The sequence below is a fragment of the Anser brachyrhynchus genome (genome assembly GCF_964034855.1).
Source record: "Anser brachyrhynchus genome assembly, chromosome: 1".
NCBI classification, from domain to species: domain Eukaryota; kingdom Metazoa; phylum Chordata; class Aves; order Anseriformes; family Anatidae; genus Anser; species Anser brachyrhynchus.
This window is the reverse complement of record NC_137694.1, coordinates 13,861,563-13,880,833: the sequence shown is the minus strand read 5'-3', so window position 1 is coordinate 13,880,833 and position 19,271 is coordinate 13,861,563. Positions and strand designations below refer to the sequence as shown.

Sequence of the window (19,271 nt, the reverse complement as noted above, 5' to 3'; positions counted from 1 at the left end):
ACGTACTTACGTTATGTTTCAATTTAAGTATATAAATGTTCACTCTCCTATGGACAGAATTAGTCACCTAATGCATGTTATAGAAGTGTAGTAGTCAAGAAAGAGCAGAGGGATGAGTAGGGTATTTGAAGGTGAAAGGTATTTGCTGTGATATACATATCTTCAGGGTGATATTTCTTTATTTGGACCAACTTCAACCCTCTTGCAGAGGAGAGTTGGTATCACATTTCACTAGATGGCAGTGTAACTATAGTGTTGAGTGAAATGAGGTAAAAACCTAGGGTTCTCTTTAACGCTCTAGGTTTATCAAGAGCGAGTACCAGTTTGGTATAAATAAAGATAGTTCCTACTGTCAACTTGATTCTTAGATCTTTTGTGTCTGTTTTAGATCTCCCTTTCTATTGCTTTCTTGCTTTCCATTTGTGGTTAACTTTTATTTATAGAAATATTTTCTACCTCTGCTTGTTAAGCCTCAAATTTAACTAAGTATTACTTAAATCTGATGTCTGTTTTCATGTAAAATTCTGGGAAATATGTTCAAGATATCTAAATAAGTTTGCTACTATTTTAATCGTCAGTGTTCACACACATTTAAGTTGGCAAAATTCATCTCCCTTATTTGTATAATCAAGAAATACACGACCTAGTAAAGTATAGTACTGTATTTAAATAGTCAGTAGTATGTGAGTATCTGTTGTTAATAGGACTTAGGTGATGCAGTAGGCAGCTACATTTTCATGTAATGTTTTCTCTCACTCCTTTAGTTAAAGGTTATTAATGATCTAAGGCCTGCAAAGTTATTAGACATCAACCTCAAAATCTGTTTGTAAAAACATTTACTTTTCAGTTTCAAGGAGCGAATTTCAGTTTGGGTGCATGGTTTATGCAGGGAATGTGAAAGGAAACGATAACGACGGGGAACAATAAATAGTAAAATTTACATGCAGGATATTACCTGTAAGTTATCTCATTTTTGGCTGTCAAAACCATCTGAACGTGTTAGTGTTATTTTATGGTATATTTTCAAAATTAATATGTCTGTATATTTAACATGCAATCCGAATGAGAAAAGAAATGTCATTATTCTAACGCACAGTTAAACACTACAGGAGATGTGCAGTTTGTACATGGCGTGTAATTCCCTCTCCTGTCCCTGTACACATAATTGCAGAATGAAAATTTAAAATAAATGCTTCACGCTGACTTAGAGTGTACGCTAGATGGCAGTGTTATCAAAGAATAATTGTACGTCTTTATTCTTCTGGATATATGCAGATTAAACTGTGAAGATGTTATAGAAAGGTTGTATTAAACTGTAGCCAGGTTAGGGCAAACAAGTTGAAATTAGGTTTGTTTCTATCATAATAAAATATTATAGATTACTTGTTTTTTCTGTTCTAAAACCATTTTTTTGTGCTAAATTAATTAAAAATTCATAACGTCTAATGTCAAACAACATAGAGTAGAATTTGAAATAGATTTCAGAAGTAGCTTAATGTAAGCATAATATTTAACAGCACTTTCTCGCATATTTGAAAACAATTTATTTTCCACTGATTTTTGCTGCTATTCTGTAAATATTTTCCAAATAATTTAAATATTTGAGTTGTATTATCCTTCCAGTAGCTATATATTTTGCTGTTATATACAAGATTTTCTTTTCTTGTTTCTGTATCAAACATGGAAATCATTCTTGAAATTGTACAGAAGTTTAAAATGTAAATCAAAAATTAGGCTTTTTAACTGATTCAGCTCTTTTTTGTGCTCTTTTTTGGAAACTAAAAGGCTGCACATAAACTAAATACTTACTAATTCTCCTCATGTACTGTCGGAAAATAGCATGCCTCGGCTTTTAAAGTTGATTTGCCATCTCAGTCAAGATTCAAGAAGGACTGGCAGCTGCTTTAAGATCTGCCGTGCTCCTAATTTCTTGACGTTTCTTAATCCTTCTTGTTTTTACATAATTTCTATTCATACAAAAATTCTGGTTATTAGCGTTTCAAAATGAAGCTTTCCTGCTAATAAGCAGTAAAAAAAAAAGTAATGCTAGGTTTTATTAAAAATGAAACATTTTTACTAAACAATTTCAACAGAAAATTTGAATCTTAATCTAACTTTTGCCTTTTAATGTTAATTAGTTGTTAAAACGGACTCATGCTTTTTTCAAAAAAAAGTTAAAGCATGGCTTAGGTTCATTATCTTTGCAGTTGATATAAATATTTCCTGCTATAATTGGGTTATATAAGAAAAAATTTGACTTGCTCATTTTTTCCCCTCACTAATTAGTACAGAAGAAGCAGCACCAGGAAAAAAAAATGCAAATTTCCACTTCTGCAAATAAAAATTGTTTGTTGCCACTTTAAAAATGGAAAATTCTTCAATTTTTTGTGCTATTTTTTTTTAGATAACATTTTCACACATCTAGTGAGGAATTGTTAAGGTGAGATTTTTAGACTATTGATGTCAGTACGTATGTGAATATAGGTCTCTATATTCACTTCGAATTTTCAGTGTTCCTTCTCCTCCAGATTATTCATTGTTTCATTCGTGTTTTCATTCATGAATTTGTCGCAATTCTGTTTTTAACATGTTGTGTGTTACTATTGGATGTCATGAAATTTATTTGAATTTGCTTGTTTTCTAACCAAGAAATAAGGGAAGTGAAATCGCTATTGATTTCTGCAGTTGTTTCAGAGAATATCTTCTAAGGTTTTTCTTCAGATGCATTTTTGTGTAACAATTTAACAGATTGAAGATGATATTATGCACATCAGGTGTGCATGGGACAGAACTTGCACAGCTGATGCTCCTGTTGAATGTATGGGTAGGTCAAGCATGTAGCTGAAATATTTAAAAAGACTAAATATTGAAAAAAAAAAATAAAAATGTACTTTCACACAGTGTTAAAAACCATGCAACTACATGGTATGTAGTTTGCATCCTACAACAGCAGCAGCAAAGTCAGGGCTTTCTTACCAAGGTACAGCAGCTGACATTTCCTAGCAGCTTGCCTTTTCAACCCTAGGGAGCAACCAGGAGTATGATTTGTGTCTCCACACATACCCACTGTGCAGATTATTGTGTGCTGTGTCCAAGTGCAATTGCTACAGAATGGATGGATACAGGGAAACTTTAAAATAGCTAATGCAAGTGCACATTGCAAAGGTTCTGAGAGTCTGTTCAGTTCTGGTCTGTAGAAGGGTAGTGTTTCATTTTAGGTGTCTCTCATTTAGACAGAAATACAATATTATTGTCTTTATAGAAATGGACCTTAGTATATAGGACAGAAACAAATATATGCACAGAACATCATGTGGGAATTTATCGGCATTGATTTATGTTAAATGAGCTCATTTTACACTGAAGTGGGCAAGTGCTGTTCATTTATTACCACAACCGGTAGGCGAGCAGACATTTTTGTTCTGATGGCTTACGTTGTGGTTTGCAAGCCCAAATCCACCAATACTTTTTCCACTACCAAAATGATTTTTCAACTGCTTCTTCATATTTAAGTTCTGATTATTTTTCATATGTCCTGTTTTCTAGACCTTTTATTTTGCTTCTGCTCTCCTGTGAAGTATGCTTTTCATAAAGAGGGTTGCCTAGAACTAGTTACATTTGAGCTATGGTGTTACCTCTATTAGGTAAAATGGAATTATCTCCTTTGTTTTTCCATAGTTCATACCTGTTAGTACATCCCAGAATGTACTAACTTTCAAGAGACTTATGCAGGGAGGTGTGAACTTATTTCAGAATATACTAATAGCTGAAACTTGCTGAATAGGTAACTAAATAGGTAACTTCAGTTCTGTCTGTATTTTTATTACGATGCATTGAAGTTAGACTGTTAGCTTATTTCAAAATAGGTTACGTTTATATATGAAAATAAAAACTATATAATAACAAGTATAGAGAAATATGTATCATATTATTTCCTTATATATACGTAGTTAGGATTAATTTCTGATTATAGTGCACTTGGAAAATGAAATTTCCACAAAGGCTATTTGTAGATACACAGTGCAGTAGCAGTTATCTTATACATCATAGCCTGTATCTCATTTAGTAGGCATTTCTGTTCTGTTTAATACGGGATCAAAGAAAATTTCTGAATTTCTGTAGGAAAACTACAAATGGCTAAAAGTAATGTAGTTATAAATGTGTAAGAATTTGGAAGAAAGGTTAAATATTAAAATTTTCTAATCTGTCAAACTGAAACTCTACTCCAAGTGATGTTGGCTACAAAGCAAGAGCTTTTTATCTGAAGGTAGAATACGTCTACAGCTATAAGATTTCAAGTAGCGTGTTAAGATCCAATATGATACAGGGCTATTAGAAATACATGAAACCCCTGATGTATGTAGCAGGCTTCCAGCTGGAGGGAGCCAGAGGAATATAATTTCCTTTGATTAAAAAAGCCCTTTCCTGGAACATAAAAAGCTGACAGGTTTGTTTCCCCCCCCCCCTTGATTTCTTGTTTGCCTCACGTGGGCTAGGTTAAGGAATATCTAATGTTATATAGGTAAACTGGAACAGTGTGTGGCAATCTACGTGCAAGATTTTTGTCCGTCTTTTGTTAGAAGCATATTTTATCTTGCTTTTTCAGATGAGAATTTGCTATTTAATCTACCTTTTTTCAAATTACCTACTATGGTAAAATTCAGATTGCAGGATTGGAAAGAAGTCTGCTTTTCTTATCAACTTTTTTTGATGGGGAGTTTGCTTTTATTATGGCATAGCCTGTCTGAGACACGAGGTACCCCTATTCCGATCGTAGTGCTAACTCTGTTAACACATTATGTTGGATATTCTTGATGAAGCAACTTTGATAAAGAGTACTGTCAACTTGTTTTCTACTTGAAAAAAAAAATGTAATTGTTTCTACGAGCTCAGATTGTGTTAATGTTTGAAAATACTCTGTTTCCCATTCTGCTCTTGACAACTCTTGGCAGAAGCAGAATTACTCTTTTCTGCTCAGTCAGCTGTTACTGTGCTGTGTTCCAGCTTTCCTCGCTCTTATGGGGACTGTTCCTATGAAACTAATGTGAGTGACTAAAGTATTTACCACTAATACAAAAAATCAGTTGAAAAGGGAGCAAATAGGTGGGTTTCCAGACAAAAAAGGTCTGGCTAAAAATGCATGTTGTGTGAAGATGTGCCTAAGGAGGCCTTATTGTGAAGCAGAATGAGGAGGTAAGAGGAGAGGTGTTCTTATTTTAGAGGGTGTGAAAAATACAGAATGTGCTCTTGCACTAGTTATATGACCAGAAGTATATCATTTTTTGTCAATAGTCTCTCTGAAAACAAGCAAAATACTGAAAAAATAAGATTCCTGCTGATTCTGCTTTTTCTTCTCCAAAACTACTTACTTTCGCTGGCCCTTTACTTTGAAGGTCAAAACCACTGTACTTGTCTTTTTTTCTGGATAACCAGGCAGAGTTGGTGCTAAAATTTTACCCGAGATAATTGAAAATTTTGTAGCAAATGTTAGCTAAGTAAAGGCGTGGTACTTCATTCTTGGTGGAATGTATTTGTCGTCTTCTCAAGTGAGCTGAGCGTCCAAAACTTCATGATTGATGTTTCTGTTGTGGAGAGATTTCTTGTTTTCTTGTTCAATAATTAAAAGTTTTTAATCTCATGATATTGCAAGCTGATTGAAGACTTAATTACAGTATATCATGCATCTGAATTTGGAGGGTGCCTTATTGTGCTTTCTATGCCTGTTAGGCAATAGTAGACAGTAGTACCTCAGAATTAGGTAGTAATTGTAATAGTTGTCTATATAATGTGGATATATTTGAGGAATAAATTTATATGTTGTTGAAATGGTTAACTGTCATTGAAAATTAAGTAGTGAACATTCAGAAGTGAGAAGATTGTGAAAGTTAACATGGCTCTTGGAGTTGATTAATTGTGGGGGGGGTTGGCTTTTTTAATTTTGTTTCTGGGATGTAAACAAGCATGCTGTCGTGTATTTCCCTATTTTTATCACTTCTGAAATTGCAAGAGAGGATATCATCAGCCTCTGTGTGTGCCATATTGATTTAATCTACAAATTTCACTGTTGTCCTCTTGTTTCAGAGGAAAGTAAATAGAAGTACACATCTTAATCCAGTCTGGCCACAGGCATTGGCTTGCCCAGGATGGTCCTGCTAGAATTTCATGCAGGGTGCAGGGAGAAGCATTTATGTTTACAAAACAAACAAACAAAAAACAGAAGTAGGTGGTAAAGGTCTTAAGGTTTTTGTTTATTTAGTTTTTTTTGCTGTTGTTCTCGTGAGAATTACCAGGATTTATGGTACACCCACCTGTCTCATCAGTAAGAAGACCTTTGCTTGCTAACCTCCCAAAGAAAGGGTGATCAAACATAAACCGTAGACTCTGGGGTAATTCTCGTTACTGAACAAATAAACTTCCCTTCCTCTTTCAGTGCTTGTGAAGGTACGCAACCATTTTTACAGCTCAAAATATTGGTCCTACATAATGTCATATACAGCATTCATGTACAATAAGTCTCATGTAATTTGTACATCCCCTTCAGTTATCCTGCCCATATGGGGCTGTATTATAGCCTTTTGATCCAGTGACTTGATGGTTTCCTGTACCTAATAGACCTTTTAGATTGTTAGAACAGCTTGCTTGGCTGTTGGCAAATTTGTAGCTATGTTTCCTCTAACTTTATGACGTTACAGTTACATTTGATCCTACCACATATATTCTTCTACAGGTGCATTATGCATCACATGCTTTATTTTGCTAGATCTGCCTGTTGGTTAGAAAGTGGAGTAATCTGTTGATCAGCACTCTGTTAATTTTCAGTAGGTTTGGGAAGATGGTGACAAGAGGTAAATAACTCAGTTTTCTTTTTTCATTTTCTGTTACTGGTCACTAAAGTAATCTGACAAATTTATGAGCTGCGGTAGGAACTTAATGTGATGCACAGCATGGGAATATAGGTTAGCACTTTAGCACTGACTGTGGCAGCTCGAGAGAGCTGCTTTTATGCAGAAGAAAGGGAGAAAACATTACTTACGTTTTACCAAACAGCTGACTATATTTTAAGTCTCAGCATGGCTTTGAATAAAAATAAAAGTATTCCTAGTTCTGAGTTTAGGTAGTATTTGGTAATTAAAATTGTGGAGGGAGAGAGAAGCAGAAGAATATGCTCAATTCCTTCAAGTTTTAGTTGATACAGAAAAGATCTTCTAGAAAAACTTATGTTTGAGCTATGCTATGTTGTTTGACTTACTTAAACCTTGTTTGATTTTGGGGTGATATATTAATACAACTTTACAGTCTTGTTAGAAGCTTTCGTAATGTAAAAGTATTTTCTTAACCAAATTCTGCTCTATTTGAATTCTCTCAATTTTCTCTTTTCAGTAATTCAGGTATTCTTCATTTTTTTCCATTCTTCTTACTTCTCCAAGGAGCTTCAAGTAACAGTGCTCATCTGGGCACTTAAGTTATTTTTGAGGCACAGATTAATGTATTTAAAAAGGCAAATTGTTGTGGATCATTGAAGAGTTTTATAGAAGAAATTTTTCAGGGGGGGAGAGGACTTCAGATATGGGTAAGTTTGAGAAAGATGAAGGGAATTTATAAATTTGTTCATCAAGGCTTTCAGCTAGAAAAAAAATGACTAATTTAAAAAACTTTCTTGCTATCTTCCTTCTTTTATTATTTTAGCAAATTCTTAGACGTTACCTACTCTCATAAGCCAGTAAATAGCTATATGCTACTGCTTTTTAAAATTGGTTTACAATCAGTTTGTACTTTTCAAATATAATCAAATAAAATGTGATTTTTGTGGTAGATATACAAGGTTGCTAGAACAGTGATGAAGAATTTTATATTCTTTGTGATTCTGTTAACGACGTTCACAAACAGTTCTTGTGGCCTTGTGATCTTTATATATTCCTGTGTGCCCTGACATCTTATATTGTATGGTGTATCCCATAGGGATTTGTTGCATCTACCAATGGTTTCTTTAACTTCTGCTCTCTATGTTATTTGTAAACGGTATTTGACGCTTCAAATTTTAACTTATATCTGAAAATGTATTAGTGTATAAGAGAAGGAAATATGACTACATGTAAGACAAAACAGTTCTGCTCCTCCCAAGCTCTGTCCTTTCCATCTCTTTCTTTACATGCTTATTTAGAAATTGGTTTCATGTACTTAATGGAAGGAACATCATTTAATACTCCAGGAACAAATTCACACTGTGTTTACATCAAGCAGTTGCAGCTGAAGCTTGTTAGTGATTGCCTCCCAGATTAAAAAAAATATCTTCACTGTGGTACATGAACTCCTATTGTTTGGAGATAAATAATCGGCTCATCCCCTCTTTAGGGAAGAACAAAGAACATAATAGTACATCTGGTTCATCTGTTAAGACAGCAAAGATTAATTAAGCAAGTACTGCACAACCTCTCTTGATAATGTATATATCTAAAAACAGCCTGTATATGATAAGTTTTTTAATTGCTTTCCTTTAACTATTTAGTGTGTGCACACAATCCATTCCAGCATTGCCAGCTCTTCATCAAGATGAGTTAGGATACAATATTAAGATAAAGTAAATTGGAGAGTTAGGGTAGAGTTTTTTTACTACTTTTGCAAATCCCTTGTATGGTATAAGACTAGAAGGAACCTGTTGAGCACCCAGGTGACGTCATTAACACAGTTTATAAATTTTACCATTCTCCTAAAAACAACTTAAATGGTTTTTCTGACAACTTGGATCACAAACTGTTTGGGGAAAGAAACCATCTCTTTACTGAGAATCTGTGTAGGACCTGGTTCAAAGAAATAGTTTCAACCCTAGAACTGGGTGCTGGTCAGACAGTCATATTGAATGTCCCAGTTTCTCCACTGCCTTGGTAACTAGCATTAATTTCTAATTCCAGGTTTAAGATTACTCAAGGCCAATTTTACCTCTTTTACCTTGTGTTGCCATTGTCTTTTAGCCTAAATAGCCTCATTTCCCCCTCGGCATTTACCTCAGCAGAGTTGTGAGCACACAGATACCCTGACAATGTCTTCATTTTTCAAGCCTTCACTTACAAATGGGGTTTGTACTTTCCTGCACATACAGTAATGAATATAATTGCCGCTGCAATAATGGCATGAAAAATGATTCACAGCCGCTAGTGGAAGAGTTGGCTATAATCATTTTGCTGACACCTTCCTTAGAATAGGATAAGGTCTCTGTCCTCCTCTCCCTGCCTAACATGCTATTACATCTCCCTGTCTAGACTATGTTCTTTTTAGGTGCTTAACCCCCATTTTTAATTTCAATACAGATTTTGTTGTACCACATGTGAAATAAGTCTGTAGCGTTGTGTCTGTACCAGGAGACTCCTTATGGTTTTTGAAGGGCTGGGAAAGTACCAAGGCTGTATCCGTGTACCATTGTACATGTTAGAGTACAAGTTAGCAAAATGGTGCATTAAAGAATATGTTGGATCACTTCAGTGAATACTTGTACTGTTTCTGCCCTGCCAACTGCAGTCACTTCGAGCCACTGACTTTCTACTTGACATCCCTCCTCCCCCAAAGACCCTCTGCTGCTTTCTATTCATCTGATAGGGAATAGCAGGGCTTGCCACAGCATCTTGGACAAAAGAAGCAGCTGCATTACAGTTAATTTGAAAGGCAGGATTTCAAAATATGAAGCTTGTTGACAAAAGAATGCCTCTTGATAGATGAGGAATAGTTAAGAATTGACATAATCTCTCTCCTCCATCTATGGAAATGAAAATTGGCAAATATCTGGGGGGGGGCAATGTGGAAGACTGACAGCAGGGTACGTGTAAATATGAAAAAAATTAAATTTAAAAGTTTATATTCCTAGTAAACATTACAAATACTACTTATTTTAAATATTGAAGAGTGATTGAATAAGAAGCTAAAATGAAACATACCATAGATCAGGCTTGGAAAAGCTTGATTTATACAAGTTTGGTTTTTAGAAAAAATCATTGTGATTTGGCTAATCAACAGGTGAATCTGCTATGAAAATTATTTATTATTATATAAGCTGATAATGGTGCTGAGTTTCAAAAGGTATATTAGGTACCGCACAAGGTCTCTGTCCTTGCTACCTTATGATTTCATTTCTCGCCTGAGCTGAAGGAGGGCAAAAGACAGAAGGAAAAATGAGCTTATTTTCAACAGGATGTGTCTTGGCTGTACTTTTACTGTGCTTACACATATATCTAAGCTAGTCAGTAGTGTGTTTTTGTAGTTAATGGAGAGAGAAGCATGCGGAGAACATCATCCCATGCACCCTGGTGTAGATATGATCATCTGAAACTATTGTTTATGACAAGTTTCTACATCTCTATTAGGTTGCAGTGACACACGTTCTGAAAGTACCTATATTACTTTATTTGCTTTAACTAGAAATGGATTCAAGACATAGCCTTGAATACAAATACCTTTAAACAGCTACAGTGTAAGTATTCCACTGGTGAGGACTAAGAAGTCTTCTGCATATTGACTAAAAGGTGCTTTCTCTGTAATTATCCTGAATTGCATCTAAAACAATGAAGAATCCTGCCAACAAATACACCACCTTGGTTGCCATGTTCCCTGTCAAAACTTTTGCAGAGCAGGGCAAGCGGTTGGTTTATATAGCCTACCTCTCATTCCGTCACTCCCGTGGATTAAGTTGACCAGTTATACTATACTTGGCTGGCAAGCTAGCGTCAACCTTCCCTCTGTGCAGGACTGGTTTTGATTTATTGCAGAGAACAAGTGCTGAAACTGTCTTTTCAATAACAGGGGTTTCCTGGTAGACATTTATTCTACAGAATTTTGTGATGGTAATCTGGCATTTTACATCCTTGAAATTGTAGTGTAAACCATACACCTTTGAACAACATTTTAGTAACAGCAACTATGGAACAGCTTAGTGTCTTTTGTGGAAAACATTGAGGAAGATCTTTTTTTTTTCATGTGAGAATGCAAAATACAATAAGAAAGTTAAGATCTGCTTTCATTTTAAAATATGAAGAGGCTAGGTATAACATCTACATGTGGAACTCAGAAAAATTACAAAAAAAAAAGTCCACTCAGTTATTAGAGGTTCAGAAAGTGTTTGAGGTAAAATTTCAAAACGTGACTTAGCTTATTCATTATTTTGGGCACAGCTTAATAGCTGAAATTAAAATTGAAATATTTGAAGACATCTATTTCGGATTAGCAGAATGAAGTGTGTGTCAGCAAGTGTGTGTCACTAACATTTGACTGGGCAACTGTAACTTTGGTCAGATGAACTTGCATTACCCTGTTGTTAGCCATGCAGAGAAAGAAAGAAAAAGATAACAGTACAAAAAACTTTGTATTTTAATCTTCCAATTATTATGTCTTATTTCATAACTAATATTTAATTCTGAATACGATTATAAACTTGTGTTTCCATTTCTAGCAGGACATGAGCTTAGTTCTTCATAACAATTCATGTAGAACATTGGCAGGTATCTTTCATTATGTTTTACATATGTATTTTTTCCTACCTGTTCACCTTCCGTAAGTGTTTCTTGAATTATAATACAAAAGAAGTGTGGGAAATTCATCATACCTTTGTGAACATATTAAAACCAGGAGGAGCAGAATACACAGATGGAACATCTGTGCTTTCTGAAAGGTTCTGAATTCAAAAACTTAGTACTAACCAGAGATTTTTTTAATATTTTTTTTAAAGAATAGGAGGGGTGGTAGCTGGAGTATTTATTAAAAGGCATAGAAAGAGAAGATGGAGACCCAAATTGATCTAGTTTAATAATTGAGGAGGGCTGGATATGTCGTATACCATCTGTGACCTACATAGAGTAGACAAAAGGGCACTCCACGTTCTAGATATCTAGGCAAGAAATATGAAAGAGAAAGTCAAAAGATGAACTGATTAATAATATACATAAAAAAAAAATTTGCAATACTTGATACAGAGAATAAACAGATTGACTTAAGGAATTACCACAGAGACATGAGAAGAAAACTGAAGATTGTTGATACAAAATGATCTTTTCCAGCCTTTTTTATTTATTACTAGCATATGGCCTAGGAAGTCTTTTTGCAACAGATATTTTCTAGCCTGGAGTGGCCTCTAATGGATGTATAACACTGATGGTGTAGAGAGAAGCTTTTTAATAATTTGTGTGACTGTAGTGCTTGTGAAAGATGCTAGACTGACAGTCAAGAAGGCTGGGAGACTGAAGTAATCTGTTCTGATTCACTGAGCAGGTATAGCTGTGGCATCAGCACTGTAATCTCTCTGTACTGCTTTTTAATTGTAACCTGAAAATATTTTTTTCTTCGTTGACTCACTCTTAGCAGTGACAGAAGGGTTGCCGTTCATCTTCATCCTGGATGAAGCTCGTAGCTCTTACAAGCTTTTGATGTAGCTAAGCTTTTTGTTTATATCAATCTGTATCACAAAATGCGTTGGGCAACCAACAGGAGTAGTGAAGAGGGAAGGATGCAAGCACGACGTGGCTGACTGGGGCTGTTGCATGGTTGGCTGCTCTGTTGGTCAACACATCCTTAACCTGATTTTTTCCTTTCCTCCTAGACAAAGCAAAAAGCATTGAGACCTCAGCGGTTTTAGCCTTATTGTAGGCATTTCAAGGGACTAGCCTGTGAACTGCTATTTCACCACTTGATTTAGCATATTTACTGTGTGGCCATGACCAGGCTTGGACTATATCTTAATGACTGGGAACAATAAAGAGGTACTGGTGGAGAGTTACACGGCAGCTTCTCCTTAGGCGAAAAGCAGTCTTATTTTCTTTTCTATCATTAGCTTAACACACATTCAAACCAATATCTTATTCTCATCACTGATATAAAAAAATATCCTAAATTTTAAGTTCCACTCAGTGGCTGGCATTTACTTCATTGAGGCAGACTTCAGCCAGGTGAGAGCGCATCTCTCTGAGTCAGGTGAACCCCCTGTAACTTGTGTGTTGTGCTCACGCACTGGGGATATGACTCAGTGTTCGGAGTGGTCATGAAGAAAGATAGGAAACGTTAAAAATCGCAAATATCATAGGAGATAAAAGAAATAGTCCTTGAAGTCTTTAGTTAGTTTTCTTTTTAGCTAAAGTGTCATGCAGATACTAAGAGGCAAATGCAAAGAAAAAAACTTCAATTATCTATACTCCAAAACCTAAAGGCGTTTCAGAACAATTACCCACAGTTGGTGGTGCCTAAAACATATGAAAGTGAAGCCTGGAAAATAAGATGCAAAGACAAAAGTGAGTAACGTAAACAATTTGAATTTATAAGGCACTTATAATATTTTTATAAGCTAAAATGCTAGCCTTTAGTGCGGGTAATTTTATTTTTTTTTTCCTGTGGTTGCATGATGCGAACAGAGAAATTTGAGCCTGATGTTTTATTTTTAAAAAAACAAAAACACAACACACCTACATGCATCAGTGAAAAAAAGTCAGGATAAACTGGTAAACTCAAGCAAGTATGCATAAGTGGAAATGACCCGATATAAAGATGTTCAGAGAAAGGAAAATAATTGGAAGTAGTAACACTTAAAAGAAAATGTAGGCATGAAGAGTGGTAAAAATTAAAGGCTAGAAGGGAATGACTTGTGAGGAAAGATTAAAGGAAGTGAACATGTGTAATTATTACTTATACTTATCTGTGTGCTTGGTGATGTTCAGATGAAGAGAGATGATCCCTATACTAATTTGGCTAAATAGCTACCGGGGAATGATGAAAATGTCTGAAAGTATTTATAGCTTTCAAGTACCACGAAAGGATTCATTTCGGAGTCCAAAGGAGGTCTAAGTAAGAGTAATGAAATAAGATGAGGGGAATCTCAGCTCTGAGTACCATAAAAAGCCACCCTATATACTGGAGATTTTAAAGTGCGTAATAGTCTATCCTGAAGTTTTAATGCAATGCCACTGCTTGAGCTATTTGAAATGACAGTGAACAAAGCACTCGGAAATAAACTTGAGGAAAGAATTCTGTGTTGGAGGGAGGAGAGAGGAAGATGGCTTAATAGATATTTTCCATCTCTAATTTCTATGATCTCACATGTTATAAATTGACAAAATAAGCCTCCTAGTATACTGGTGGAACATAATTTATGTAAATACTCGTTAGAATAGGCATTAACCTTCATCCTTGCTTCAATTCTGCATTAAGTCTTGCCTTTGATACAGAAATCTAATTAAAACTGAATATTTCATGATTTAACTCCCTCCGCATCATGAGCGGAACAATACTCTTATCTGCATTACCTGTAAAAGTGCTGTCTGTATAAAGGATCTATTTCATCGGTTGGTAGATTTGCTTAAGGTCATATTCATATGAATAAAAATACCGAAACTCCGGGCTTTAATTTGTTTTAAATTAATCAACTCTTATTTTACAGCCAAATATTAAAAAGCTAGTTTTACAACTTTTCTTCAAGTTGTATTAGGAAATGTTATACTAATAAGTACTATACTGGGGGGGGGGGGGGGGGGGGAAGGGGAGAGGAGGAACACCAAAAAAAACCCCACACCATTGCATAAATGAGAAAAATAAGATAGTTGGAGATGTGATGTGTCAAGTGTGTCATCACGCAACTGTCAGTCCAATGCAACTGTCAGTCATCTCCATAGTACTTTTAACTGGATTTGCTTAGGTAGTAAGAGGAAAAACTGCTCATCTTGCTGATAAATCCTAATATGTTTTAAATAGGAGAGAGTAGGAATCGGAAACAATGGGCATAATAAAATTGTGCTCATGTATTCTTCATCTATTTCTTTTTGTTGTTTTTGTTGTTGTGCTTTTTATTATTTCTGTTGTAGTGAGCACTGTTCTAGAGAAATACTGGCAGTAGCCCCAGACTCCAAACACGTGCTCACACACATACATCCAAGACGTATCCTTAGTACAGGGGCACTCTGTAGCTGTAGTCACTGATAAATGTATAGGCACCTTTAGATTGACCACAACTCCTAAGTGGAGACACTTGAAAAATAACATTTTCCCATTTTTGGGATGTGCAAATGTGCAATGATTTGTCTTAGTTTTTATAATGCTTTGCAACAGAAAGGATATTTTTATCTTTAGGCTGTTTACCGAATGATCATGGTTGAGTATATTTTATAAAATTACACAATCATCAACCTGATCAACTGCATAAACCTCTGATGTGCCAGGAAACTTTGATCACTGTAGGAATATATATATAATATATATATATATACAAGGCTCAAGAAAAGAGTATGTGATATTAAGTCACAATACTTAGAAAAAACTATACAACTCAGTGTTAAAATATAGAAGGCAATCAAGTATCCATCTGGAAAATCATTTAGTTTGTTTTGAATATGCCATCATTTTCTGAAATTATTTAATTCCATGTTGAAGTTAAGGTGACAGACTGGATGTTTCACATGAAACTACAGCAATGATAAATCCTAACATCTGGACTACATCTTTATGAGTAGCTGACTTTAGATTAGTGATAGTATACATTGGTGTTGCTCGAATCTTTGGATATGTCAAGGATTTGAGTGACCCAATATTGGTCATGTTGTCAATGTTTTTCTTCTAAACTTAATTCTAACCTTTTGATTAAGTATAAGATTTGTCTGTCATTCTCATCAGTACTTGAGTTTTTATTTTCCTTTGTCTCAGTTTTTTCTTTGTCAGATCTAAATGCTCAGTTGCAGTTGTGGCAATCTGGACATCCTTAAGCATACCGTATTGTTACTTGCTTCTCATTCTGAGCACAAGAAATGTGGCAGTGTGTATTTACTGAGAATAATGGTGATATATTTGCAACAGTAAAAATATATATTTTGAGTCGTGCCCACTTATGTGTCCTATTACATTAATCCTATTACATTATTGGATTTTCCAGTTACAGAGAACCTGGGCTGTTGGAGGAAAAAATCAGAACGTGAATAGTTAATAACACCGTATTACTGCTCAAGTTCTGCCACTAGATCTTTACAGGAAAATGGTAACACCTGGTCTCACTGAAAGAAAAGAAAACTGTTTCACAGCACCACTTTCATGCAGTGTGCCCCTCTCTTTTGTGATATATCCAAGGGCATGTGGAGCAGTTGGGGTGAACGGGGGAATTACGGATGCTATATGCGGCTCTAGCTCGGAGGATATCATGTGGCTGGTTCCAGGGAGCCCTAAGGGTTAAATTCAGCTAAGCCTTTCCATAGCTTTCTGGGAACCTGGCAGTGGCTTTCTTTCAGTTGCTTTGTGATGGGAGGAACAATACCTGAATTCAGCCTTGGGTTGCGGTGGAGAGGGGGAAGGCACCAGGTTATGGTGTCAGCCGCAGCAGTGCAGTGGGCAGTGCCCAGGGAGTGCTTCGTTCACTCCGTGTCTGAAAAAAGTGGAATGTTAACAAGGCAAGTCTGAGATAAGACCATATGTATGTAGGGTTTTGTTGTTCTTTAATCCAGCTCTCTCTGCTTGTGGCTTTCTTTTTGGTTAAATTAATCGTGCTGCTTTGAATAGGCTGCATTCTGCCACTGGAAGCCGTGGCTCAGGCTGTGCTTGGGGATGGGCCAGCCTCCGAGCAGGGGATTCCCCTCGGGCAGTGCCACGCTCCCGTGGCTTGCCACTTAGAGCCATTAGAGACTGAATCCAAGCCCTGAAACCAGATAATGATTATAACCTAGCCTCTGAAAAAGTCTTACGGTCAGGTATTATTTCATTAGCTAACTGAACGGAAAATATGCTTCTGAATGAGTAACTAACAGTTAATTTGTGAAGCAGACAATGCCACATCCATTAGCAGCTCTTGCCCGCGTGTCATCCGTGATTCCTTCAACGAGCCACTCTTGTAAAGACCACCAGGAAGGTGGGTTGGAGGAGGCTGCTCGAGAATCTCGTACTTGTTTGTTTTCTAGATTTTCTTTTTTTTCTTTTAAAGAAGGATTTGGTTTATGTCTGAATTTGTTTATTAAATAAAGAGTAGACATGTTTAGTTAGTGAGTTTCTATGCTTCCATTTCCAACAGTTTTTGTTTTCTCTGGAGCACTGAAGTACTTCCCAAGTTGTTAGATGAACTCTGACCAGGCTTCCCTTTCCACCCTCACCCCATGTCCTTCGTATGTTTGAGTGTGGTTATCATTTGCATGTGGCATATGTGGCACTGTATCTGCTTTTCAAAGGGCTACTTCATTTCCTGAGCATCTTCCAGCCTGGTTTCCTAAAGAGAGAGTCCATCGCACGTCTGTCGGGTCTTTCACCTTATGCGCATCCTCAGTGTGTTTTTTAGCTTATCCAGTTCTTGCTGAAATTGACAGAAAGGCAAAAGCTTCAAAGTATTAAAATCTTAAGCATTTAATGAGGGTTGATGTCAACTTTCATCCCCTCTGTTAAGCGGTTTTCCAGTTTGGCCTGGTGCTGGCTGTTGGACCAAGGAGCTAACCCGGACAGGGTGTGGAGCACCCTTCCCTGTGTGCAGCTGGGGGAGCAGGAGGAGCAGGTGTGTGGTGTGTCCAGGGGTGTAATGAGAAACTGGAAGGAGTTACGGGGGGATAGAGGTAGCTGAGGTTGTAAGAGACATGGGCAGAGAGGGATGTGTGAGTGTTTTGCACTGGTAAAGATTTATGGATGTAAGTTTTTTCTTCACAAAAGTTTTTCATTTAATTCATACTGCTGCAGAGTGTTGCTGTATAGTTAGGTAGCAATGTTTTAACTTCTAATGGCAGTAGTTTATTATGAAGTAACAGCTTCATCATCGGTTGCAAGCAAAAAGTGTGGATATTATTCCTTTCTTCGAGGATACAGTCACCACTGCATCTATGTGAATTATTCTTGAACTGGAAAATAAGTGTGTCCTATGTCTGTGTGAGTGTGCATACTTAAATTGTTTCTAGCAGTTGAAGAGATCTACTACAGAAGAGCCAAAATTAGTTGTATTCTTTGTTGTTGAAGTTGGATGAGAGTAGTTTTTGTTTCTGCTCTGTTAAGTTGGTTGGGTAGGTAAATAAACCAAAAAAAAAAAGTGAGGAAGGTATGTGGCAAACAAGATCATCATTTTAAACAGCACTTTCAAGTCTTCTTTACAGTGACGTTTTAAAACCTAAGTTTTATATATCCAAAACACTTCGATTTGGCTACCCTCTAACTGTGAGCACAAGATTAAATTAATTCCTGAACATTTTGTATCAGACAGGCAGATCCGCTGCAAATGAAATCAAAAGATCAAAACTGGAGGTAAAGTAAGAATAATTTATCCAACTCATGCATACATGTGATTAATTTTATCTCACAGACTGCAGGATAATACTGTTATTTTTGGTAAAGTCGAGTTTGGTGGGAATCATTGCTTGCTTTGCTAGGACTGTGGTTTTCTTGACAGTCACATAAATATTTGTTGATGTCTGTATGTATCTGCATGCTATTTTATTCCTCTTTTGAGGAAAAGTGAGTTTTGTATAATACATTCACTCCTTGTAAAACCTCCCCCACTGTTTCCAAAATGTCAAAGCCAAGCCTAGGGATTTAGCCATACAACTTCTATTGAGATTAATTGGATTTGTATGGCTAAATCCATGCAGCTCTTCTGAAAATATTAAGGTCCCTTATATATAAGATAGAACAATATGTTCACAAACATACTGTCACAAAGAATATTTGGACGGAACGGTAAAATCAGGTTTAATTTATGTTTGGAGATGAATAACTTTTGGTTTACTATAAATGTAAGGGTTCTTGTTTCAGTATACTGAGTGAATACTAAGTATGTGCTGTGCTTGCCTTAGGGCTTCATTTTTTCTTAAATGCGTGAAGCATTTACATAGGAGTCTTCTGTACTTAACTCAGGAGGGGGAAGAGCATTTCTGATTCATTAATCCCTTTTTCTTTTTGTAAGTAACCGGGTCCTTCACATTATGCACTCAAGAGGTGTAAAACATACAAAGAAGTGGGAGGGACAAGCAAAATGGTGTGTGGCTTACTATAATGTACAAATTCAAAATCTATCTCTGCAAGAGGAAAAAGAGCAAGGGCGAAAAGGGCAGCACTAAATTTACTGCATGTGCTTGCATGACGTGCAGGTTTGGGATAATTATTTTCTCTCTTGTTCAATAAAGTGAGTTGTTACCATGGCAGCATTCATATTGCACAATTTCTCTGTTATAAAATAAATTGAGAACAGTTTTAGAGACAGAAAAGTCGTCTTTGTATGAACACTCATTCTGTTCTTACTTTTTAGTGCAAAACTGTCTTAGAAATGCAGTTCCTGAGGTTAGTATCTGTAACATTATTCTTGA

General features: G+C 36.1%; 1 protein-coding gene across 3 annotated transcripts in view; it reads left to right on the top strand.

Moving 5' to 3' along the window:
• The window catches only part of ORC5 (origin recognition complex subunit 5), a 71,448-nt gene that overhangs the window by 35,224 nt on the left and 16,953 nt on the right, over positions 1-19,271 (top strand). The window lies entirely within an intron of this gene.